At 31.6% G+C, this 21,708-nt stretch overlaps 1 protein-coding gene and 1 long non-coding RNA gene across 3 annotated transcripts in view; one reads left to right on the top strand and one right to left on the bottom strand.

Annotated features, from left to right (window-relative positions):
- LOC114324264 (uncharacterized) overlaps nucleotides 1–21,708 on the bottom strand; it is a 466,791-nt gene that overhangs the window by 404,981 nt on the left and 40,102 nt on the right. The gene's annotated exons all lie outside the window — the stretch shown is intronic.
- On the top strand, nucleotides 4,292–6,412 carry LOC126884110 (uncharacterized). 2 transcript variants are annotated; one of them, XR_007697857.1, is made up of 4 exons: nucleotides 4,292–4,435; nucleotides 4,490–4,581; nucleotides 4,684–4,839; nucleotides 6,135–6,412. It is a non-coding gene; the product is annotated as an uncharacterized LOC126884110 (long non-coding RNA). The 2 variants fall into 2 exon arrangements; XR_007697856.1 differs by having other exon boundaries at nucleotides 4,292–4,581.

Here is a 21,708-nt window from a genome sequence, read left to right as displayed (position 1 = left end):
CACATGGGCTCTAGGTGGATAACTGTAGCGACAGAGAGAGAAGAATAGAAATGGATGGGGGAGACCTATGTCCAAAGATGGACCGAAAAAGGCTTATTAGATAGATACTGAAAAAAATGTCATGGAGTATGAAAAGAAGTACCAGTACAATTTGAATGATGATCGCCAGAATAATTAGTGATACTGCTATTAAAATACTTGGAAGGATTACAAAAAAGTAAAATTTGATATCTAAGACGTATTTTCCCAGGAGGAACATACATCTGACTACATCTCATTACGACATTCATTATTAAGTACGGTACAATTTTCTTCTTCTTCTTCATATCCTCTTCTTCTTCTTCATATCCTCTTTTTCTTCTTCATATCCTCTTCTTCTTCATTTTACCGAAAGTTTGCGACCATCACATGGTATGATTCTTTGTTTTGTTCCGCAGGATTTGTTTGCAGTTTCTGATATTTGGAATCGTTTTCTAGGAACCTTTTTCCACATCTAGAATTTTGTTATTTGTGTTTCTGGATTCGGTTTTTAGTCGGACTCTTAATTAGTGGGCTACGTTATACCGGGTGTCCACTTATATTTTCCATTTTAACTGCCTATAACTTCTAAACGGTTCAAGATAGAAATATGCGGTTTTCACTCAAATGTTTTATTTTAGTAAAAGTTTTGTCTGAATGGATGGAATTTTTTATATCGCTTTCAAATACGAAATAAAAAATGGCGGATTTTTGAAAAAAACTTTGTTGACTTTTTTTAAATAGAACACCCAGTATATTCTTTGGTAAATTGAAGGAAAGGTCATTCACCTATCTAGCGATGTAAAGTTTTTTAAAATCGGTTGTCAAATCACTGAATAATTATTTTTTAAAATTAGAGTTGCAACGTGGATATCACATACAGGTATGTGATTTCCACAATGCATCTCTCATTTTAAAACTTAATTGCTCAGTCATTTGAAAACCGCTTTTAAAAATTTTTATATCACTGGATAGATAAATGACCGTTTTTTCAAGTTTTTAAGTAAATGACCATTTTTGTATCACTTTTAAATAAAAAATGGCGGATTCTTAAAAAAAAACCTTGGTGAATTTTTTTTATCAAAACACCCAGTATATTTTTTTGTGTCTTGAAAAAACGATCATTTACCTATTTAGCGATATAAAATTTTTTAAAATCGGTTGCCGAATGACTGAGCAATTAATTTTTAAAATGAGAGATGCAATGTGGAAATCACATACCGTAAAATGGGGTTACTTTGACCGCTGGGGTGAATTTGCACGAAAACATAGAAAAATATCTATTGTGATATACTTCAGCCACCCTGTATAATTTTTAAAATTATTTTTAATGATTTAAATTTATAAATATCTAAGAATTCATTTTTAATTAAAAAAAAAATTAATATTCTAAGGGTTGTTAAACCCACCGATATAACGAATTAAGAAAAAATGGTTTAAAAAACGGTCAAATTAACCCCACTTACAATAAAAATAATTTTACAGGCAAAATGCATATACGGTCAGCTTCCCCCCAGATGGGGTGAACTTGACCAAAGGCATTTTTTATTTTTTTTTCTAAGTCATGATTATTTTCTTGTAATTATAATCTAAGCTACTGAAAGTAAACGCCTAAATCCATAACATATTTCCATATAGAAAAATGTAGCAAAATTTAAAATATGATTTTTATAGGATTAAAGTACAAAATCGGTCAAAGTCACCCCATTTTACGGTAACATAATATCATATTGCTCAGTTATGTTATTTAGGTATGTGATATCCACGTTGCAGCCCTCATTTTAAAAATTACTTACTCAGTGATTTGACAACCGATTTTGAAAAACTTTATATCGCTGGATAGGTGAATTATTTTTCTTTCAATTTTCAAGAAAATATACTGGGTGTTCCATTAAAAAAAGTCAACAAAGTTTTTTTCAAAAATCCGCCATTTTTTATTTCGTATTTGAAAGCGATATAAAAAATTCAATCCATTCAGACAAAACTTTTACTAAAATAAAATATTTCAGCGAAAACCGCATATTTCTATCTTGAACAGTTTAGAAGTTATAGGCAGTTAAAATGGGGGAAATATAAGTGGACACCCGGTATTTTGGTTGCTATTATTGCATTACTAATGGTTTGTTTATTGTTATAAAATTTATCTGATTTTTAACAATATTCCCAGATTTGCCCTGTAGTTACTTCTAAGTATACAATGTTCTTAATGGTATCTTAAACCAAGTATTCGTGATAATTAAGTTTTTCTCCTGGCAAAACTGTATCTATTAGTTGATGTGCATAATAGACGAATATATTTCTGTAATAATTTATAATTTTCACCAATAGTTGTATTTTGAGAATGGATTTGTATTTTGAAGTTTATTTAACTACAATACATACTTCTGCTTGAATAAACATATTTGATTCACACATTGATTATTCTAAATAGAACTTTATTTAAATAATATAATTCAACGTGTATATACAGCTCTATTTGCAGAAGCATTAAGATAATTATTTGGATATGACATGAAAATTTGAAGTTTGTTAATTTGTAGTCTCAGTAATGTATTCATTTACATATTGTATGTATGTGCTATGTATTTAAATAGACTTTATCGGAATGGAATAATATTTGGCGCATAATATATGCTAGTGGCAGTGGATGCAGATGATATTATGAATTAATATTTGTGGTGGATGTATTTGTGTTTGTCGCCGGCTTTGGGCTTTAGGTTGTATATTATTCTAATTGAAAATCATACATTGAAAAAATGTGCTTTCAAATTTATAATGGTTGGTTTAGAACAGCGTTTCCCAAATGGTGGGTCGCGACCCGGTACCGGGCCACGAAAGCAAAATGCCGGGTCGCCTCGCCTCGCCTCGCCATTTCACATGAACATCTTCTTTTAGACTGCGAAGTGCGTTGACTATCAAAAGGGAATGTTTAAAGAAAACTTTTTTTGAATTAATTGAATAATTCAAGGAAGAAATTTCAATATTCTTAGAACAACATCCACCAACGGCTAGGGATGCAATATTTCAATTTAAAGACAGTTTTCATGATGCCAATCGGTTAATCAAGGTAGCGTATATTTCTTATATTTTTGACTTCTTCAAGAATTTAAATATGACATTACAAGGTAGCAATGTAGTACAAGAGAAGCTGGAAGCTGCAATAAAAAAATATTTGCTTAATTTGTGGACACGTCGCGCGGAAGCACAAAATTACAAATCTAACAGAACTACAAAAAGAGTATAATGTGAATTCATTGCCGAATGTTATTTCAGTGGCTTTTAAAGAACACCTGCCAGGACTGGAGGCAAATCTGAAGGAATATTTTCCCCCATCCACAGCAACAAAGCATGGATAAGGAATCCATTTACAGTGGACGTATAATCCAAGACAGGACTTGCGGATTTAGATATTTAGTCAGTAATTGAACTATCTTGTGATAGGGTACTCAAAGACATATTTGACAAAATTCCACTGATACATTTTTAGCGGTCCTGGCGCCAAAAGTACCCAGTTTTAGCAGAAAAAGCGATAAAGTTTCTAATTCCTTTCGTTACGACCTGTAAGTGTGAGGCAGGGTTTTCACTCTTTAACACTGGTTTTCCTCAAAAATAAATATAGGAACCGTTTGGAAGTCAAATCGGCCTGAGGACAAAATTAACATATTTTTCTCCAAACGTGAAGTTTTCAGTTAACCAGAAACAACTGCATACTTCTCATTAATAAAGTATTTGATTTTTATTTTGTTTTGTTACATTTTTGTTTGAGCTAATGATTTTCTTTAATATATTAAACTGTAATAGATATTTAAATATGTTTCTTTGTATATGTTCTTGCACGCCAGGATATGCAAAAAAAAATTCGTGGGTCACGAAGGATAACCACAAAAATAACCGGGCCACGGAAAAATAAGTTTGGGAAACGCTGGTTTAGAACATTGGATTTGTTCGAAAACCACCTGTACTCTTACCAATTTGTATCATTCTCAATAAAATTACCGCTACCCCTGTTACGCCAGTTAATGGGAGCAAGAACAGGATATTACCTCCGAATTCTATCCTAATGCATGGATTTTAATGAAATTTTTGGAATAGCCTCTACTTATCTCCTAATTCAAAGTATATCCTATCCTTTTATCTTGGGGGTGGTTCCCACCCCTTCTCGGGGGTTAAAAATTCTTTAGTTTAAATAACCACGGAAGTGGCTAGAGAAACTAATTCTAAGGAAAAGCTGTTCTGTTATTTTGCTTGAGTTGATTGAGTTGAGTTTTTAAGGCCCGGTCTTTTCACCTCCGAATAAATATGCTCTTATCTGGCAGTTAGCTATCTGGAGGATAAATATTTATTCGCCAGATAAAATGTACCCGTCTTTTCACGTCAATTTATGTTCCAGTTAGTTATCCGGTAGATAAGCTTAAAAGTAAGTTTGGATTCCGAACACACCTGACTTTTATGTTTATTTTTATAATTTCAGCTTTAACTTAACCTAACATAATTAGATTCAAAGTATTTCAAAGATGATTTTATCGATTTTATTTCCATTTTGGAAGAAGGAATGAAGGAAATGTAAGTAAATCAAAGAATTACAACTTAAAAAAATAGGTATACAAAGTCATAAGGTTTAGAAATACATTTCCATATTTTAATCAGACAACAATATTGTTTTAGAAGGAAAACATTGATTATGCTGAAATAGTTTACTGGAGAGCTTGAACAAGAGGTAAATCCATTTTAAATTAGAGGAAAACTGTTGATTTGTATGTAAAATAGAAGACAAAGACAAGTTTAAATAAAGACAAGCTAGCTAATGAAACAGATGCAGTGGTAATTTTGTTTACATAATTATATATGTACATATTATATGATTATTAATATTAGGTTTGTTCTAGCAAACAGTCAAACTAGTCAGAAACCGTCAGCAATTAGTTGCTCAGTGAGACAACATAATACAGTCACCAGTGCTATCCCCTATCTACTCGCGCTGGTCGACTATTCGCTGATGGTTTCAAACCGTTTGAAACTGATGCTAGAACAAACCTAATGACTGTTAAATGATGTAAAAATTTGTTAATGTGGGGAAAACTTTTATTTAAATTCAATACTATATTTCTGTAAATATCATGCAATATGGCAAAACTTGATGTTACGTCTGATTTTAGCCATAATGAGATTATTTGCTTGATATGCTATTTAGTAACATTTCTTCAAGTTGGTATAATTTGGTATGTATATGATGAAGGTAAAACCCCCTTTGTCCCACATGTCCCCTTTTAACTTACAGTAGAACCCTAATTATCCGTGCTATGATTTTCTATTACTCAAGTTGCATTTTTGAGGTTTTATCAACATAGCGTCATTGTAAATCACTTAACGGAAACTCTATATGACGAAAGAGAGACTCATAATGAAAGATTTATTTTTTCTGTTATCTTTTTATGGTAGGTACATAATATTATAATATGTATGTGTATACGTACTTATTATACATAAGAAATACATGTTCGGATTATCAGTGCCACCTTCGGTCCCGAGGAGCACGGATAATCTGGATTCTACTGTATTAGGTAGGCCAGAACTTGATATATTACTTGATTTCTTATGTTGATTACTTTTCGTTTTTGGGTTGACAAAACATGATTTAAACTTTCAAAATGCCCTCCTGAAAAATTAGGCTAGATGGACATATCAATCATTGTCAAAACGCTACAGATTTATAATCCATCCAACTGGTATATTGAATAGTAAACTAGGGATAAACCAACTATGTATATCAAAACACAATATTTTAAAGATTGGATAATTTACATGGTAAATTGAAGAATCCCAATAACAAGAATAAAACCTAATTTTAATATTTGTTATGGGTCATTCCACGAACATACGCCTGTTTTGGATTACTTCGACAACGAATATTTTACGTTGCAAAATAAGAAGAACAAAAGTAAATTGCAAATTACATTGTTATTTATTGGAATAATTATTAGTGCCATTTACTTTCGTACTTCTTAGGTTGCACAGTAAAATATTCGTTGTCGAAATAATCCAAAACAGGCATATGTTCGTGGAATGACCCATAGTAAATATCTTTCACTTTTCTAAATAAAAAAAATTGGTTACAGATATGACAAACACCTAGAAGATGGAATCCTGTGTTCTCAAAGAAAAAGCTAGTTCCAGAAATAAGCTACCAATAATAAACTAGAGAATGTATTACAAGAAAGAACAACGCTAATACCCAACATAGCTCAATTGCTTCAGATAGAAAAAGAGGAGGAAAGGGTAGAACACAAGCGTGCCAGAGAAAATTAAAGGGCAGAAGAGACACAAAAATTCATTGATTTATTAAATTTAATAATTAAATTATACAAAGGACAATTAAATAAAGAATAAAAAATTATACATGTATATTAATGATCCTTCTATTTCCCCATAAAGCTTGTTACTGACCAGGAGGTATACTATAATAGATATATTACATCTCATATTGCTCACTATAATAATGAGTGAGCCTGCATAAACGGAACCATAATATACATTAGGTATAGTTCCGTGTATGCAGCCTCACTCATTACTATAGTGAATGATATGAGATATATTTTAGTATAGTTCCCCGTGCGTGACAAGCTTAACACAAAAATTTTTATAAGGTTATCAAACATCATAACTTCAGTAAATTCAATAATTTAGCTTATTCCTGGTCTATACTTAGCAATTCATTTTCAAAATTGTCTTCATTTTCATCTCTCTCTATGTTATAAATATATTGCTTCAGTGTAGGACAACTGAATCAATGTAATCATTTTGTTTTCTGCTATATACAAAAAGGGATGTATTTGCGGACTCATTAAAAAAGTAACAACCCATTGCTATGATCTGAATTTAAACAGCAATAATACAGAATTACTTATATTTGGCACAAAAAAATATTAGTAAGAAGGTACCTATTTAAAACATATCCGGGGAGTATTACGAAATTCTCAGAATATAAAATCAGTCTTCCTATATTCTATTTTTTTTAGAATTTCATGATACACCCAGTATGTTTTGGATACTTAACAGCAGCTTTTTTTTTCAAGGTAGGTATCATCTACTGTTTGTGAGAACCATGTGCATACATAATTCTAGTTACTACCTACATATATCAATACCTTTCATTTTGGAATCGTAAAATATTTGGCAATTCAAAGAAATGATGGGATAAGAAACTATTCTATTTTTATTTTTTACAACTTGCTTTCCTTTGTAAATGAATATAGTTGGGTAGGTATACAATAATACATACCTATTATAATTTTTTCAAATTATAACCCATCTTTAATTTAATATCTAATAACTCTGCTTAAAAAATTACAGTAGGTAGGTATGTATAAAAACAAAATAACATAAAATTTGTGATTGAGAATTTTTAGAAAGAACACAATTTTACTTTTGCAATAAATTCAATCAGACCCTCAAGATTTTAGGTTATATTTTTAGTTTCCTGGTAATCAGAAACCATGAAATATACGAAAATCAAAGTTTATCTGCCAGATAACTTCTTATTCGGTACTTTATTCGGCAGTTAAATATTTGATATTTAACGTCAATTTATCTGCCGGATAACTTTATTCCAGAGTGAAAAGACGCTACTTTTTTTATCTGTCAGATAAACTTCCCGTTAACTATTTATCCGGAGGTGAAAAGACCGGGCCTAAGTTGATTAATAGCAAGCTGAAAATTTAGATATGAGGCCATCTCAGATTTTGCATTTTACAAAAATTGCGGGCATTTAAAATGGCGACTATACATATGTGACTAATAGTACAATAACTTCTGAACGAAAAGTCCGATTTTAACCAAATTTGGTATATAGGTTCATTTTTAGATGTGTAAGATCGAGGTCGTGAAACGAAAAAATCGGTTTACCAGAAGTTGTTTTTCGTAATTTTTTATGTTAAAATATGTTGTTTATTTTTCAATTCTTTCACTCTGTATATATTACTTTTTCAAAAAGATAATACCCGCGTTGAAAAGGGCATAAAAATATTTTTTAGAAAATATTTTGAACTCGTTAGTTATGTTAATTACTAATTAATAAATGGATAACGTATCTTCACATGTACTTATGAACCTATGTGCGGCAGATTCGTGCAAATAATATAAGAATTATTATGCATTTAACGACAGAAGCATATAATTTTGACCACACACACTACAATTACAAAGATTCAAATTTAGAGGCCATCTCAGATTTTGTCTTTTACAAAAATGGCGGGTATTCAAAATGAATCTGCCGCACATAGGTACATGTGAAGATAAGTTATGCATTTATTAAATGTAAATAACACAACTAAAAGGTTCAAAATAATTCCTAAAAAATATTTTTACACTCTTTTCAATGGCGGTATTACTTTTTGGAAAATTAATACATACAGGGTGAAAGAATTGGAAAAAAACAACATATTTTTAAATAGAAAAACAGTAAAAACACAACTTTTGGTGAACCGATTCTTCCGGTTCAAGAGCTCGAACTTACTCATCAAAAAAATAACCTTGTTGCCAAATTTGGCTGAAATCGGACTTTTCGTTCAAAAGTTATCGTACTATTAGTCACATATTATATATAGTCACCATTTTGAATGTCCGCCATTTTTGTAAAACGCAAAATCTGAGATGGCCTTATCTATCTAAATTTAAACCTTTATATGTCTAGTATATGTGGTCCAACTTATATGCTTCTACCATTAAATGCATAATAATTCTTATAATCGTTGCACGAATCTGCCGCACATACGTACATGTTAAGATACGTTATGCATTTATTAAATGGTAATTAACATAACTAAAAAGTTCAAAATATTTCCTAAAAATATGTTTACGCTCTTTTTAATGGCGGTGTCAACTTTTTGAAAAATAAATATATACAGGGTGAAAGAATTGAAAAAAAAACAACAACGTTGACATTGACCTTCACCCTTCCATTTTGGTGCTTGCTGATGACCATCGTTTTTGTCTTCTTTGTATTCAATTTCATTCAAATTCTCTACGGACTTGAATTCAATAGCAATAATTTATTTTGGTTAAATAATTTAGCAACGGTGTAAAATAAGTCGACTGTTCAACATAAAGAAATGCAATTATTTGAAAATTAGTCACTTGTACAAACACTTCTTCTTCTTCCTTTTTGTATGTAGGTTTTAAAGCCTGTTTCTTCTTCAATATTAGCCTCCTAAATTGTTTAAATTATCGCACCATCTTTATCTTGGTCTGCCAATACTTCTTCGTCCATTTGGTGACTTATCTCGTACTATTCGTACTAACCTATCCTCTGCCATTCTACTAATGTGTTCGCTCCACTCCTGTTTCCGTTTTGTAACCCATCCATTTGTCTTCTACATTGCATGATCTTCTTATGTTTTGGTTTCTCTCCCTATCCAACAGACTTTTCCCTGATATTCGTCGGAGTATTTTCATCTCTGTTGTTTCTAGTAGTCGTCTCGTTTTAGATGTATCAGGTCTTGTCTCCGCCGTGTATGTCTATATAGGTCTAATTGCTGCTTTACTGATTCTTGATTTTGTGTTTTGCGTTAGGTGTTTGTTCTTTGAGATTGTGTCATTAAGGGATCCCGCCGCTTTACTTGCTTTTAAGCTTTGTTGTTGTACTTCCTCTTCAACATCTCCGTAACTGGCTATATCTACAGTCCCTGGCCATATTATTAGACGCACTATAAGATTTTATATAAAAAAAGTAATTATTAAGTGATATTAAATAGGTTTTTTGTATGTACTAGACACAATGTACATCTATTATTTTGTTGTCCATTTAATTGTCTAGTTTTTATAACAAACTAAACATCATTATTAATTAACAAATATGATATTTATTGACTCTCGAAAAAAAAAAAATAGCGACAATTAAATGTTAAATATTTTGTTGAGCCACCTTTAGCCACTATTAGAGCTTTAATTATGCGCGGCATACTATCACTGCAAACCTGTACTACGATACCTGTAAAATTAAAGCTCTAATAGTGGCTAAAGGCGGCTCAAAAAAATAACATTTAATTGTCGTTATTTTTGTTTTCCTTCAAGAGTCAGTAAATACAGATTTGTTCGATAGTAATGTTGTTTTATTTGTGATCAAATATAGACAACTAAATGGACAACCAAACAACATACATTGTGTCTGGTACATACAAAAAATCTACGTAGTATCGCCTCATAATTAACATTTTTTATAAAATCTTATAGTACGTCTAATAATTTGGCCAGGGACTGTATTCCCAGATGTCTAAACCTTGCCTCCTGCTTTATTATTTTTCCATCAATTTCTATTTTACTTCGTAGTGGGTATTTAGATATTGTCATACATTTGGTTTTTTCTACTGATATTATCATATTGTATTTCTTGGTTGTATTGAAGATGTGTGTTAATCTTTGGAGATCGTCTTCTGTCTCGGCGATTAATGCGGCGTTCCCTGCATAACATAATATTTGGATTTCTTTGTTCCCCATTCTGTAACCATGACCTTTACTTACTGCTTCTATTATTTCATCCATTATTATATTAAGAGCAGTGGGCCAACGAGTCACCTTGTCTGACTCCTCTTTGTACTGGTATAAACTGCGTTAGTTTTCGTAGATGTTTTCGATGGTTTATATAATATTGATTGGTATGTTTCTTCTATACAGTAAATGTAGGACGTCTTCGACTTAGATGCGATCGAAAGCCTTGATCAGGTCTCTAAAACATATATAATATGCTGGTTTATTTTACTCAATGGCCTTTCCTGTGATTTGTCTCAGTACAAATACGGCATCTGCGCAGGATCTTTCAGATCTGAATCCTTGTTGTTCATCTGATAAAGTTGTTAGTTTATTAATTTTGTTGGTTAGGACTTTTGTGGTTAGCTTAAGTGCTGTGTTCAGTAGATTTATACCTCTATAATTGTTGGATTCTTCTTTGTCTTCTTTATTGAACATCGATATCATTATGCCCTTTCTCCATGCGTCTGTTATCTTGCAGTGCAATATTAGTTTTTGTATAAGTTTTGTCATCTCTAGGGTTATACTTTCTCCTCCGTATTTTAGAAGCTAGTTCGTTATTCTATTATACAGTGCTAGTCAAAAGTCCGTACCCCCCCTTGTATCTTTTGAACGGTTATACCTATAATAGTGAAATTGGGAGGGAGGAAATAAACGGACGTAAGCTTTTTAACTAGTTGTGACAGGTGACGTAATAGTGACAGATGACGTTACAGAGCCACTGTGACCGATAATTTTAAATAGGACCTTATGGCAAGTGATACTTCGTTTGGAAGGTATTTAAAATACCTATTCAGTCATACTAATTTTTTTGGGTTTAGGTTGATTTTGATTTTGGTGAATAAATTAAATAAATATAATATTGTAGTTTCGAATTTAATTAATAAAAATTCAATTGTCCGCCTATGGATTTTTTGTCAAAAAAGTTGACGTTTTTTAATTCTCTAGTAGTTTTTACGTCAACGTCAACTTGTTTGACAAGTAATCGTAGGCGGAATTTTGAATTTTTATTAATTAAATGCGAAACTACAATTTTATATTTATTTCATTTGTTCATCAAAATTAGATTAGACTCAAACAAAATTAGTATGACTGAATAGGTATTTTCAATACCTTTCAAACGGGGTATCACTTGTCATAAGGTCCCATTTAAAATTATCGGTCACAGTGGCTCTGTAACGTCATCTGTCACTATTACGTCACCTGTCATGACTAGTTAAGAAGCTTACGTCCGTTTATTTCCTCTCTCCAAATTTCACTATTATAGGTATAACCGTTCAAAAGATACGATGGGGGGTACGGACTTTTGACTAGCACTGTATACAAACGCAAAAATTTATATTGAATTTAACGTAACTATTCGAAAACTGAAACGCTGACACCAAACTGAATAAATGTTAATTAAAATCGCACAACATTAATTAACTACAATTCCAAAACCAAAAATCTTCATACTAATTGCGACTCCGTCAAGTCCCCAACGCGATTTTGTTGTGTGTAGGTGTCGCTATAGTCCAGAAAGCCACTGCGCATCAGCTAGAAAAAATATTCTGATTCAGATTTTTTTGCACAATCTTACTCAAAAAGGACCCCTTTTAACAAATTTGCATGTTGCCAGGTCCAAAAATGGGTCAAAAATTTTTTAAACGTGCTTTTTGTTTTTTTTTCTAAAATTACTTTTTTTTTGCATCGAACAAAGTTTTTTTAGGTTTTTTGTATCATTCCAAACAGAAAAGGTTTTTAGTCACTTTTCTCCAAAGTTGGTAGTTTTTGACATCGATTAAAAATTTAATAATTGTGAAATCAGCCATTTTTAACCTTCAAAACTATGTAAAAAACTAAAAATGTCAATGTTGCCAAGGTAGCTAGATATTCTTTAAACATCGATTGATGAAATCCCGAAGAGTTTTTTGCAATACAATATCGGAAACCTCTTTGTTTTTAATTGCTAATCAAGGGGACTCCACATTATTTTCAACCGTTGCATGTATAATATATGTATGTACATATTATGTAATATGCGTAAATATATGTGCGGCAAAATATTCTGATTCAATTTTGTTCACCATCTTGCTTGAAAATGTCCCCTTTTAACAAATTTGCATGTTGCCAGGATCAAAAAGCAGTCAAATTTTTTTAATCGTATTTTTTTTGTTTTTTCCTAAAACTAATTTTTTTGCACCGGACAAATTTTTTTTAGGTTTTTTTTTGAATTTATTTCGGACAAATTATTTTCAACCGTTGCATGTATGTACGTACCTACATATATGTAGGATGTAGTCGGAAAATATTTTAAGTTAAAAAAAATGTTTAAACATTTTTTGACACATTTTCGGCCCCGGCAACACGCAAATTTGTTAATAGGGAGCCTTTTCAAGCAAGATGGTGAAAAAAATTGAATCAGGATATTTTTCCGAACATATATTTACGCATATTACAATACATGCAACGGTCGAAAATAATGTCGCGCCCCTTTGATTAGCAATTAAAAACAAAGAGATTTTCGATATTGTATTGCAAAAAACTCTTCGGAATTTCATCAATCGATGTTTAAAGAATATCTAGCTACCTTGGCAATATTGACATTTTCAGATTTTCACATATTTCTTAAAGGTTAAAAATGGCTGATTTCACAATTTTTAAATTTTTAATCGCTTATATATCAAAAACTATCAATTTTGAAGAAAAGTGACCAAAGACCTTTTCTGTTTGGAATAATACAAAATACCTAAAAAAACTATGTTCAATGCAAAAAAAAGTAATTTTAGGAAAAAAACAAAAAATAATCCTTTAAAAATTTTTTTACCAATTTTTGGAACTGGCAACATGCAATTGTGTTAAAAGGGGTCCTTTTTGGCTAAGATTGCCAAAAATTGACATTGATTGATTAATTGACATTAATTAACTACAATTCCAAAACCAAAAATCTGCATACTAATTGCGACTCTGCCAACTCCCCAACGCGGTTTTGTTGTGTGTAGGTGTCGCTACTGAACGATCCGAAATACAATCTCAATATATTGCAAAACGTTCCCCAGTTTCTACCTCTGGCTCTCTCTTTTTAAAGAACGTCTGTGCCTGTGTACTCCAGTTGAAAGCTGACATCGTAATTTTTCATTTCAAATTTTATTTTACGTGTTATCGTTTTGATCTGGCATACGACGAATTTAGCTGGGGTTGGTGACGAGCACGAATAGAAAAATGGAGCAGCAAAAAATTGAGTTAAACCAGTTTTACAGTGTTAGGTGCGGATAAACAATTTAGCAGTGAGTTTTTTAGTTTGAATGAGGTGAGAAACACTCTGCGTTATAACTAAAAATAAGCGGTATATTACATACTTTAGAATTCTTAACATACAGTATAAATTAAAGAAATATGGAACATAGCTTTTTAAGACACAGTGTTTGAACTGCATTTGAGATAGTGGACCAATATAAAAGTTCCAGACATTAAAACCAGAAATCATAGCAACATTAACATTGGCATGTAGAAAATATCTTTGAAGTAGAACCTCCTACTTCTATCTCTCTTTTTAGGAGTTTACTAAAACAGCGGGCCCAGCCGAATGAGCCGAAAGTAGATAATCGGACTTAAGAGTCCGCACCGCGCCAAGGAATAGAACCGAACCGAACCCACTACCTCATGCACAGACAAGGCGATTGCAGATACGCGGTACGAATGGGTTATTATTTTTGTAAGTTTTTGGATATGTATTTAAAACATATAATTTAACCTAAAATATTTATTTTAATATTTATAGTGCTAAATATTTCATGTGTATCTATTTATGGATAATGATGATTGGCATTAATACTTATATTGTTCTAAAGCTATTTTTTTGTGGCGTTTGTGTAATTTATTATTCTAAATGGGAAATAAGCCCCAATTTAACTAAAAAACGATTTTGTTAACGTTTCGTCCACCACTTCGGACGTCGTTGTCAAAATACACAGTATTAATAAATTAAAAAAAATGTTGTTGCTTAGTAAAAAAATTTCTTCTAATAATATAATTTATTCTAACTCATTCATATCGGCAATTATTAGAAGATTTTTTTTACTAAGCAACAACATTTTTGTTTAATTTATTAATATTTTGTATTTTGACAACGACGTTCGAAATAAAAGTTAATGAAATAATTTTTTAAGTTAAATTGTGGCTTATTTCTTATTTAGAATAATATAAATTACATAAACGCCACAAAGAAATAGCTTCAGACAATATTTTAGGTGAAAAAATATGTTTTAACTTTTAACTAGACGCGCTGGCGTATTTTGTACGCCAGATATAAGAACTTTTCTGCAAATATATTTAAAAATTTAATTTTTGACCTTGTTTATCTCTCTAACCTATCACTGGAACGTGCTTTACAATTTGGTTTTAGTTTCGTTATAATCGGCGTTCTGGGAAGATCGTAATTGACAGTTTATTATTTGTTGTTTCCGGTAGTGGACAATATACGCCACGATTATATTAATATAAAGTAGTAATCCAAGTACATATTTCAATTGTTTTTTAGTCATTATGGCACAAAATATATTTTTCTTTATGAACAATACTTTTTCTCCTGTAAAAAATCACATTTCAAAAAATTTTTTATTAATAATTTTATTTATCATGGAATCTAGTTATTCCATGATTCCAGTTATAAATCCCCATTGGCTTACTGAGAAGGAACTCCAAGTATTCACTGATGCCGAATAAGGTTTATACCAACAACTAAGTGTATTTTTTCAAAAAAAAAAATAAACAAATCCGCTGTTTTTAAGTGTATTTCCTTGTGGCGTATAAAGTACGCCACGCGTGTAGTTATGTTATAACTCGATGCGCGGGTAGTTAAGGGTTAAATAGGTACGTATCCATAAACTTATAAAAATAAAATAATCTATTCGTACCGCGTATGCACAAAAAGCTAGAAGGATCTGCAAATTCTGCAATCGCCTTCTGCATGTAGTCACGTCGGCGTCGGTTCGGTTCTATTCCTTGGCGCGATCGCGATGCGGACCCTTAAATAGGAACCGGTCCTAATACCTGATTCTGACCTAGAGGTGGGCTAGAAGTATTTTTTGCAATCATGTAACCGATCGTAATTTTTATCTGTGATTGTGATTTAACAGAGCAACAAAATAGTCGTATTTAAACTCCTAATTAAAAATGTTCAAAAAAATTCAACAGGTATTATTATTTTGTCTATGTTATGATTATAAAAATAGGTCTGTTAGAATGAGAAACAATTGTATTCAAAAAGTAGTTTTTGTAATGAAAATAATATTGCATTAATAAATAATTTGATGTTTTTTTCATTGTCTTAATTGTTATTAGAAAATCTAACAAGAGCATAGGCGCCAAATTTCGGGACAATGCTTTCTCAATGCATTCATTTTTTTCGAATTCTAAGAAAATAATTAGTATTTTTGAAAAATATAAACGCGGAATGAAAGATTACATTATTATCGAGGGCCGAAAGTCCATTAGAATAAAAAAGTGTCATTTGAATGAGACATTTGAAATTAAAAATCACACTTAATTTTCTCTTCTTTTTACCGCTGTAACTTATTAAAATACACATTATAGAAGTTTTCAGGGACTTTCAGCACTCGGTAATTATGTAATTTTTTATTCTGCGTTTAAATTTTTCAAAAATACTTACTAGTTTTCTTAGGATTCGAAAGAAATAAATACATTTAAAAAGCATTGTCCCGAAATTTGGCGCCTACCCTCTTAAAACGAAATACAAAGTAAACTTTAAATACCAGTATTTGCTACAAATACTTATTAGTTACTATTTGTTACTTTTAAATTAAAATTTCAGAATTTAACTTTTTATAATTAACTCGAGTTCTTCAATCAGAAATAATTAGACTAGCTTTGGAAATAACCGTTCGCAAGGCACTGATGTTCCAATAACACTAAGGCGTTCTTGAGCTACTTGTGCATAATAAGGAAAAATATATTTATTTTCTCTCCGCCATTTTAACGAATCTTCATTTCGCGGCAACCGATTGCATTCCCTAAATCTTTGCATTTCTATTATTGCCCTGCTTGTCGTAGTGCCTCGTGGCTGATCCTGCGATCCCATAATATCATCCGGATCTGCAGATGTTTTCTCATGTTCTAATAAAATTTGAGTGGTAAATCCTTTATCTTTTTGTTCCATTCCAAGTTTTTGTGCAATAAGAGCGATTCTATTTTCTGTGCTATTTCCGCATTTGTTGGATCCTTAAAAGGAATTAGTCGAAACCTTATTTTGCCAAGAAAAGTTAAAATCGACAGTTTATCGACAGTTTAATAAAATTCCACTCATACATTGCGGAACTAGTGTTTACGTACATATTTGTTATGCTTATAATAGCCTTAACAATTTCTTCTAGCTGAATAAATCTTTCCAACATATAAAATGTCGAATTACAACATGTGGACACATCTTGCAGTAATTTGAGAGGATTCCCGTTTCCTGGATTTTTTGAAAATCTAAAAGTTTAGCAGTTGATTGTAGAACTCTTTTTAAAGTGGCTAATGGTATTTTTATTTTGGTTAAATTTTTAATGATTTTCTTATATCACTTTTGATAACAACATCTGAGGTAGAAGTCGAAACGTCAATAAAATCATTTTTTTAAGTTAAATTGTGGCTGATGTCCTCATCCTTTAAGCCATCGTTAACAATAAAGTTTATTTATTGTGTGTGCAAAGCTTTCAAAATGTCTCATTTTCACATCATTTTTTGTACCACCTTTAACATCTTGTGCATTATAGGAAACAATAATGTATTAAAATTTTGTTTTCTAAGTTCTCTAAGTTTTATAAGACAGCTTTATCTTACAAATATTGCATGATGCATAATTATCACCCACTTATATAAAAACGTTCCATAAACTACTAAATTTTTCTATTTTTGTTTGGCACTAATGGCATGGTATGCGTTCTAATAGCAACACCAATTTTGTAATAGTGACCTAAACAAAATAATAATACGTGTAGAATTTTACGATTGTCCATAGTGGTAACACTTTTTATTAGGAGTTTAACATACGAATATTTCGTTGCTTTGTTAAATCACAATTGAATCGGTCATTGCGAAAACAATCTAAGACCATATTTTGGGTAAAATGACGACGCTTTTCAACGCCATTAAATTTACATATAAATATATACATAAACATTTAAACTTTTTTGCCTTTCAGAAAGATTCATTTATAATCCATAATACTTATATAAAATATTGTATTATCTCGGAATATCCAACTATTAATGAAAATATTTTTACGTTTCCTTAAAAGTTTACACATTGTAACATGTATTGTTTTTACAATGACTGATTCAGTTATAGACAAAAATCACTGAATAAAATATCACTAATTAAGTATTTTTTATGGGAAGTAAGCCACACTTTTACTAAAAAATGAATTTATTAACGTTTCGAAATTTTATTTATTTTTTAGTAAAAGTGTGGCTTATTTCCCATAAAAAATACTTAATTATAAAAATGCCACAAGGAAATAGCTTCAGAACAAAATATCACTGTATCGTAATTTAGCCCACCTCTAGACTCGTTCGGCTGATTTAAAACAGACTGAAATGGTAAATGTAGGAGGGTTTTTGCACTTGCATAGCTTAGTTCAGAATCCAGCAGTCGACTGAAGTATTGGACTTGTATATTATAATAATTATTTGAAAATATTTTGTTGGCCAACCGTCTAGAGCCGAAATACATGTATTGGCTATGATCCCTTTAAAGATCGCTGGACCTATATATCTGTTACAAACTACATACTAGGCGTCGCACAGTGGTTCCAAATGCTGAAAACGTGGTCATGGGGCGAAAAAAGGAGTCCCTATTTAGGGATTTTCATGTTTACATTTGTTTTCTCATACTATCGTAGAGTCCTAATATGCAGGTATGAGGATCAGACTGGATGTATTCTGGTTCATAACTCAGGAACAAGTGGACCTTGTCCGGGTTTATTATGGCCGGCAGAGAAAGTGAAAAAGAACTCGTATATTGAAAACGCTGTAAAACGTTTTGTAGTTTATCAATTTTATCGCTGTAAAGCAGATTCTTCTTTTTTAAGTATGTAGTAATGTAAGATGTAACTTAAATCAACATTTATTAACAATAAATGCCTTAAATTTGTTAATGCATTAATAGTGATAATATACTTGAAATAATTAAAAATTTGTAAAGATGCATTCCAAAAGTATAAAATTCTGCATAATTCTGCGACTAATGTTTATTAATCTTAAAATATATAGTAAGGAGATACAGAGTCACTTTGGTTTAGCTGCTTGTAACTGCCTATGCATTGCTGGCAGTTGTTTGAATACAAAAGTGGGAAATGACGCATATTACATGATTCTGGCGATTGTTGAGTATGTATGGGCAGTTGTACATAAGTAATAGGTTCTGAATATTGTACTTCATTAAGAAAATGTATTGGTAATCAGCAGCTTCAAAAGTCCCCTTATAGTATAACATTTTAAACAAAAATGCCGCTAAAATAAAATTTTCGAACTTCTTTCGTCCATATCGGATCCGCCATTTTGTTTAAAAAAACGTAATGTTATATTTGTCATCAGCTACCTTAACCTACCAAATTTGACAAAAAATTTCCCTTTTTGATTGATATTTTCAATTTCTTTCCGCCATGTTGGATCCGCCATTTTGTTTTTCAGAAAAAATAATGCCAGATTCGTAATCAGCGATGCCAAAAACCCTTGAGAACGAAAGTAGTTCCAAAATGTATAAACAATATACGCTTTTAAAGGTTCATGGCCACGTTTTCGGCATTTGGAACCACTGTGCGTCGCCAAGTTCTTGAAAATTTCAAGATTTTGTCTTGATCTTGTCTTGAAATCAAAGAAGTAATTATAGATTTCAAGACAAGAAAAGAAATTTTATGTCAATAACAAGATTTCTTGTCAAGAAAACAAGAAATCTTGAAATAGCTTGACTCATAATAAAAACGTGGTATTCATTTGGCTAACTTATCATTTTAGTTTTTGCCATTGGTATTGGTGTCCACCTCAATTTCAAAAAAGGCATATAATTTTTTTCTGCTTGCAGTGCCAGTATTTCCTCTAATATTTTTACTACCACTATCATGCATTGGTAAATGGTACTGCTTTGTCCATTTGCTGCCACTATCGTAGAGACAGCTAAAGTCTGACTGGTTTTACTCGCAATACTAGTCGCGTTAGTCTCACTGATTATCTCATATTGACTTAAACCCTAACGCTTACGTTTTGGTCTATTGATTTTTGGTAAATATTCTGAACCAGATCCGGAGCTAAATGACTCAGCAGACATATTATATACTGCAAAGTTATTGTCACTTATAGTAAAAATTTTAATATAAAATATGTTTTTATTACCAATACTCACCAACTGTTATCAATAATTAAAAGTGATAGGCAGTGGAGGCCGTGTTAGCAGGCAACGCGATAAAAAGGCGATCAAGAAATTTCAAGATCTTGAAATTTCATGAGTCCAGACAACATATGAGATGTCAAGAAAACGTCACGAAAATATTTTTTAAATTTCTTGATTTTTTTCAAGACAAGAATTCTTGTCTTTTCGACCCCTGAAAACTACTACAATGCTACTACTTGCTTACCTGGCGTGTCACGTTAGCTATTAATAATTTAAATATTAGTGTCCAGGGTGTGACTTGATCAATGGAAAAGTGTTGAGAAATCACCTTCCAAATTCATAAAAATAAACGTTTATGTTCAATGGCATACTAAACTAAGGATACTTTCCCGATCAATGGAAAGTATTTCAGGTAATAACAATTCTAAAACCGGAGAAACCCCCAGAAGAAACTACATCTTACAGACCAATCAGCCTCTTGTCTAAAGTGTTCAAAAAACTATTGATCAAAAGGTTCTAACCCTGAAAGAAAAAATCTAAATCCAGACCACTAGTTTGGATTTCGGTCTCATCACTCAACAATTCAACATTTTCACAGAGTGGTAAAACATATAAATACCGAATGGCAGGCATTTGAAAAGGTGTGGCACGAAGGCTTCCTATACAAGCTTAAAAGGGCATTATATCATAGCTTTTACGTTGTTCTTGGGTCATATTTGTCAAGTAGGTATTAACTCATTGAATTTCAAGATGCAACTCCAAACTCTTCTATCAAAGCTGGCGTACCACAGGGTAGCGTGCTGGAATCTACATTGTATCCCCTGTTTACCGCAGATATACCTAAAATTCTTCATCAACCACTAGAGGAGAGACCACCTACAGAAGAAATGATGCTAGGAATATTTGCCGATGATACTGCAATCTTAGCCTTACATGCTGACCCTATTTATCCCGCGGATATCCTTCAAACGTATATAAACAGAATACAAGATTGGATTTTGGAATGTAAAATTAAAGTTAACGAAGGAAAACCTATTCATGTTATACATACAACACGTAAAATATCTAGGTTTTTATTTGGACAGAAATCTCACATGGCAGTAGTATATTTGGACCAACAGATAGCAACTAGGTCTTTATTTCAGAAATATGTATTGGTTGAAGGGTCGTTTGTAAAGGTTTTCCCTGGATAACCACACACTTACTGTGACCAGTGAGACCTAGGCTAAATATGCCAATTTTTTAGAAGACGTACATAACTTACTAATTCTATTATATACAATCTTTAAAGAATTTTTAAATTTTTTGAAGTTATACTTCTTTAGGCGGGAGTTGAGTTGAAGCAAGCGAGGAGGTCGCACGTATTTTATGTGACTCGGCGGTAAACAACTCGGATTCGGGCTTTACCACGAAAACCATTTAGATATGTGATGTAAATTGATTTAAAAGTGATTTAGGATTGATTTAGGATTATTTAGTGTTGTGAATGTTGTTTGTGTACAAAGGACACAGAAGGAATTTGATTTAACATTTTGCGAGCGGTAAGTGATTTTTTAATTAGTAATGGTTTTATAAATTTGACCTAGTTGAAATCGGTGTCAAATTCCTCGTGCATAAACAATTTGAATTAAACCTTTACTGTAAAAAGCAAATTGATTGCAAAACACATATTTATTTTATAAATAAAAACAAACAACATTCAGATAGAAATAGGAATACCAGTAAAATACAGTCAAACAATTAATTATAATAGTAATTGAAATTAAGATGACTGACAGCGGCAGTGACACTTATTTATCA

This window comes from Diabrotica virgifera, chromosome 4 (genome assembly GCF_917563875.1).
Source record: "Diabrotica virgifera virgifera chromosome 4, PGI_DIABVI_V3a".
In the NCBI taxonomy this organism is placed as follows: Eukaryota; Metazoa; Arthropoda; class Insecta; order Coleoptera; family Chrysomelidae; genus Diabrotica; species Diabrotica virgifera.
Note: the sequence above shows the minus strand (reverse complement) of the source record. Positions and strands in the feature narration are given on the sequence as shown.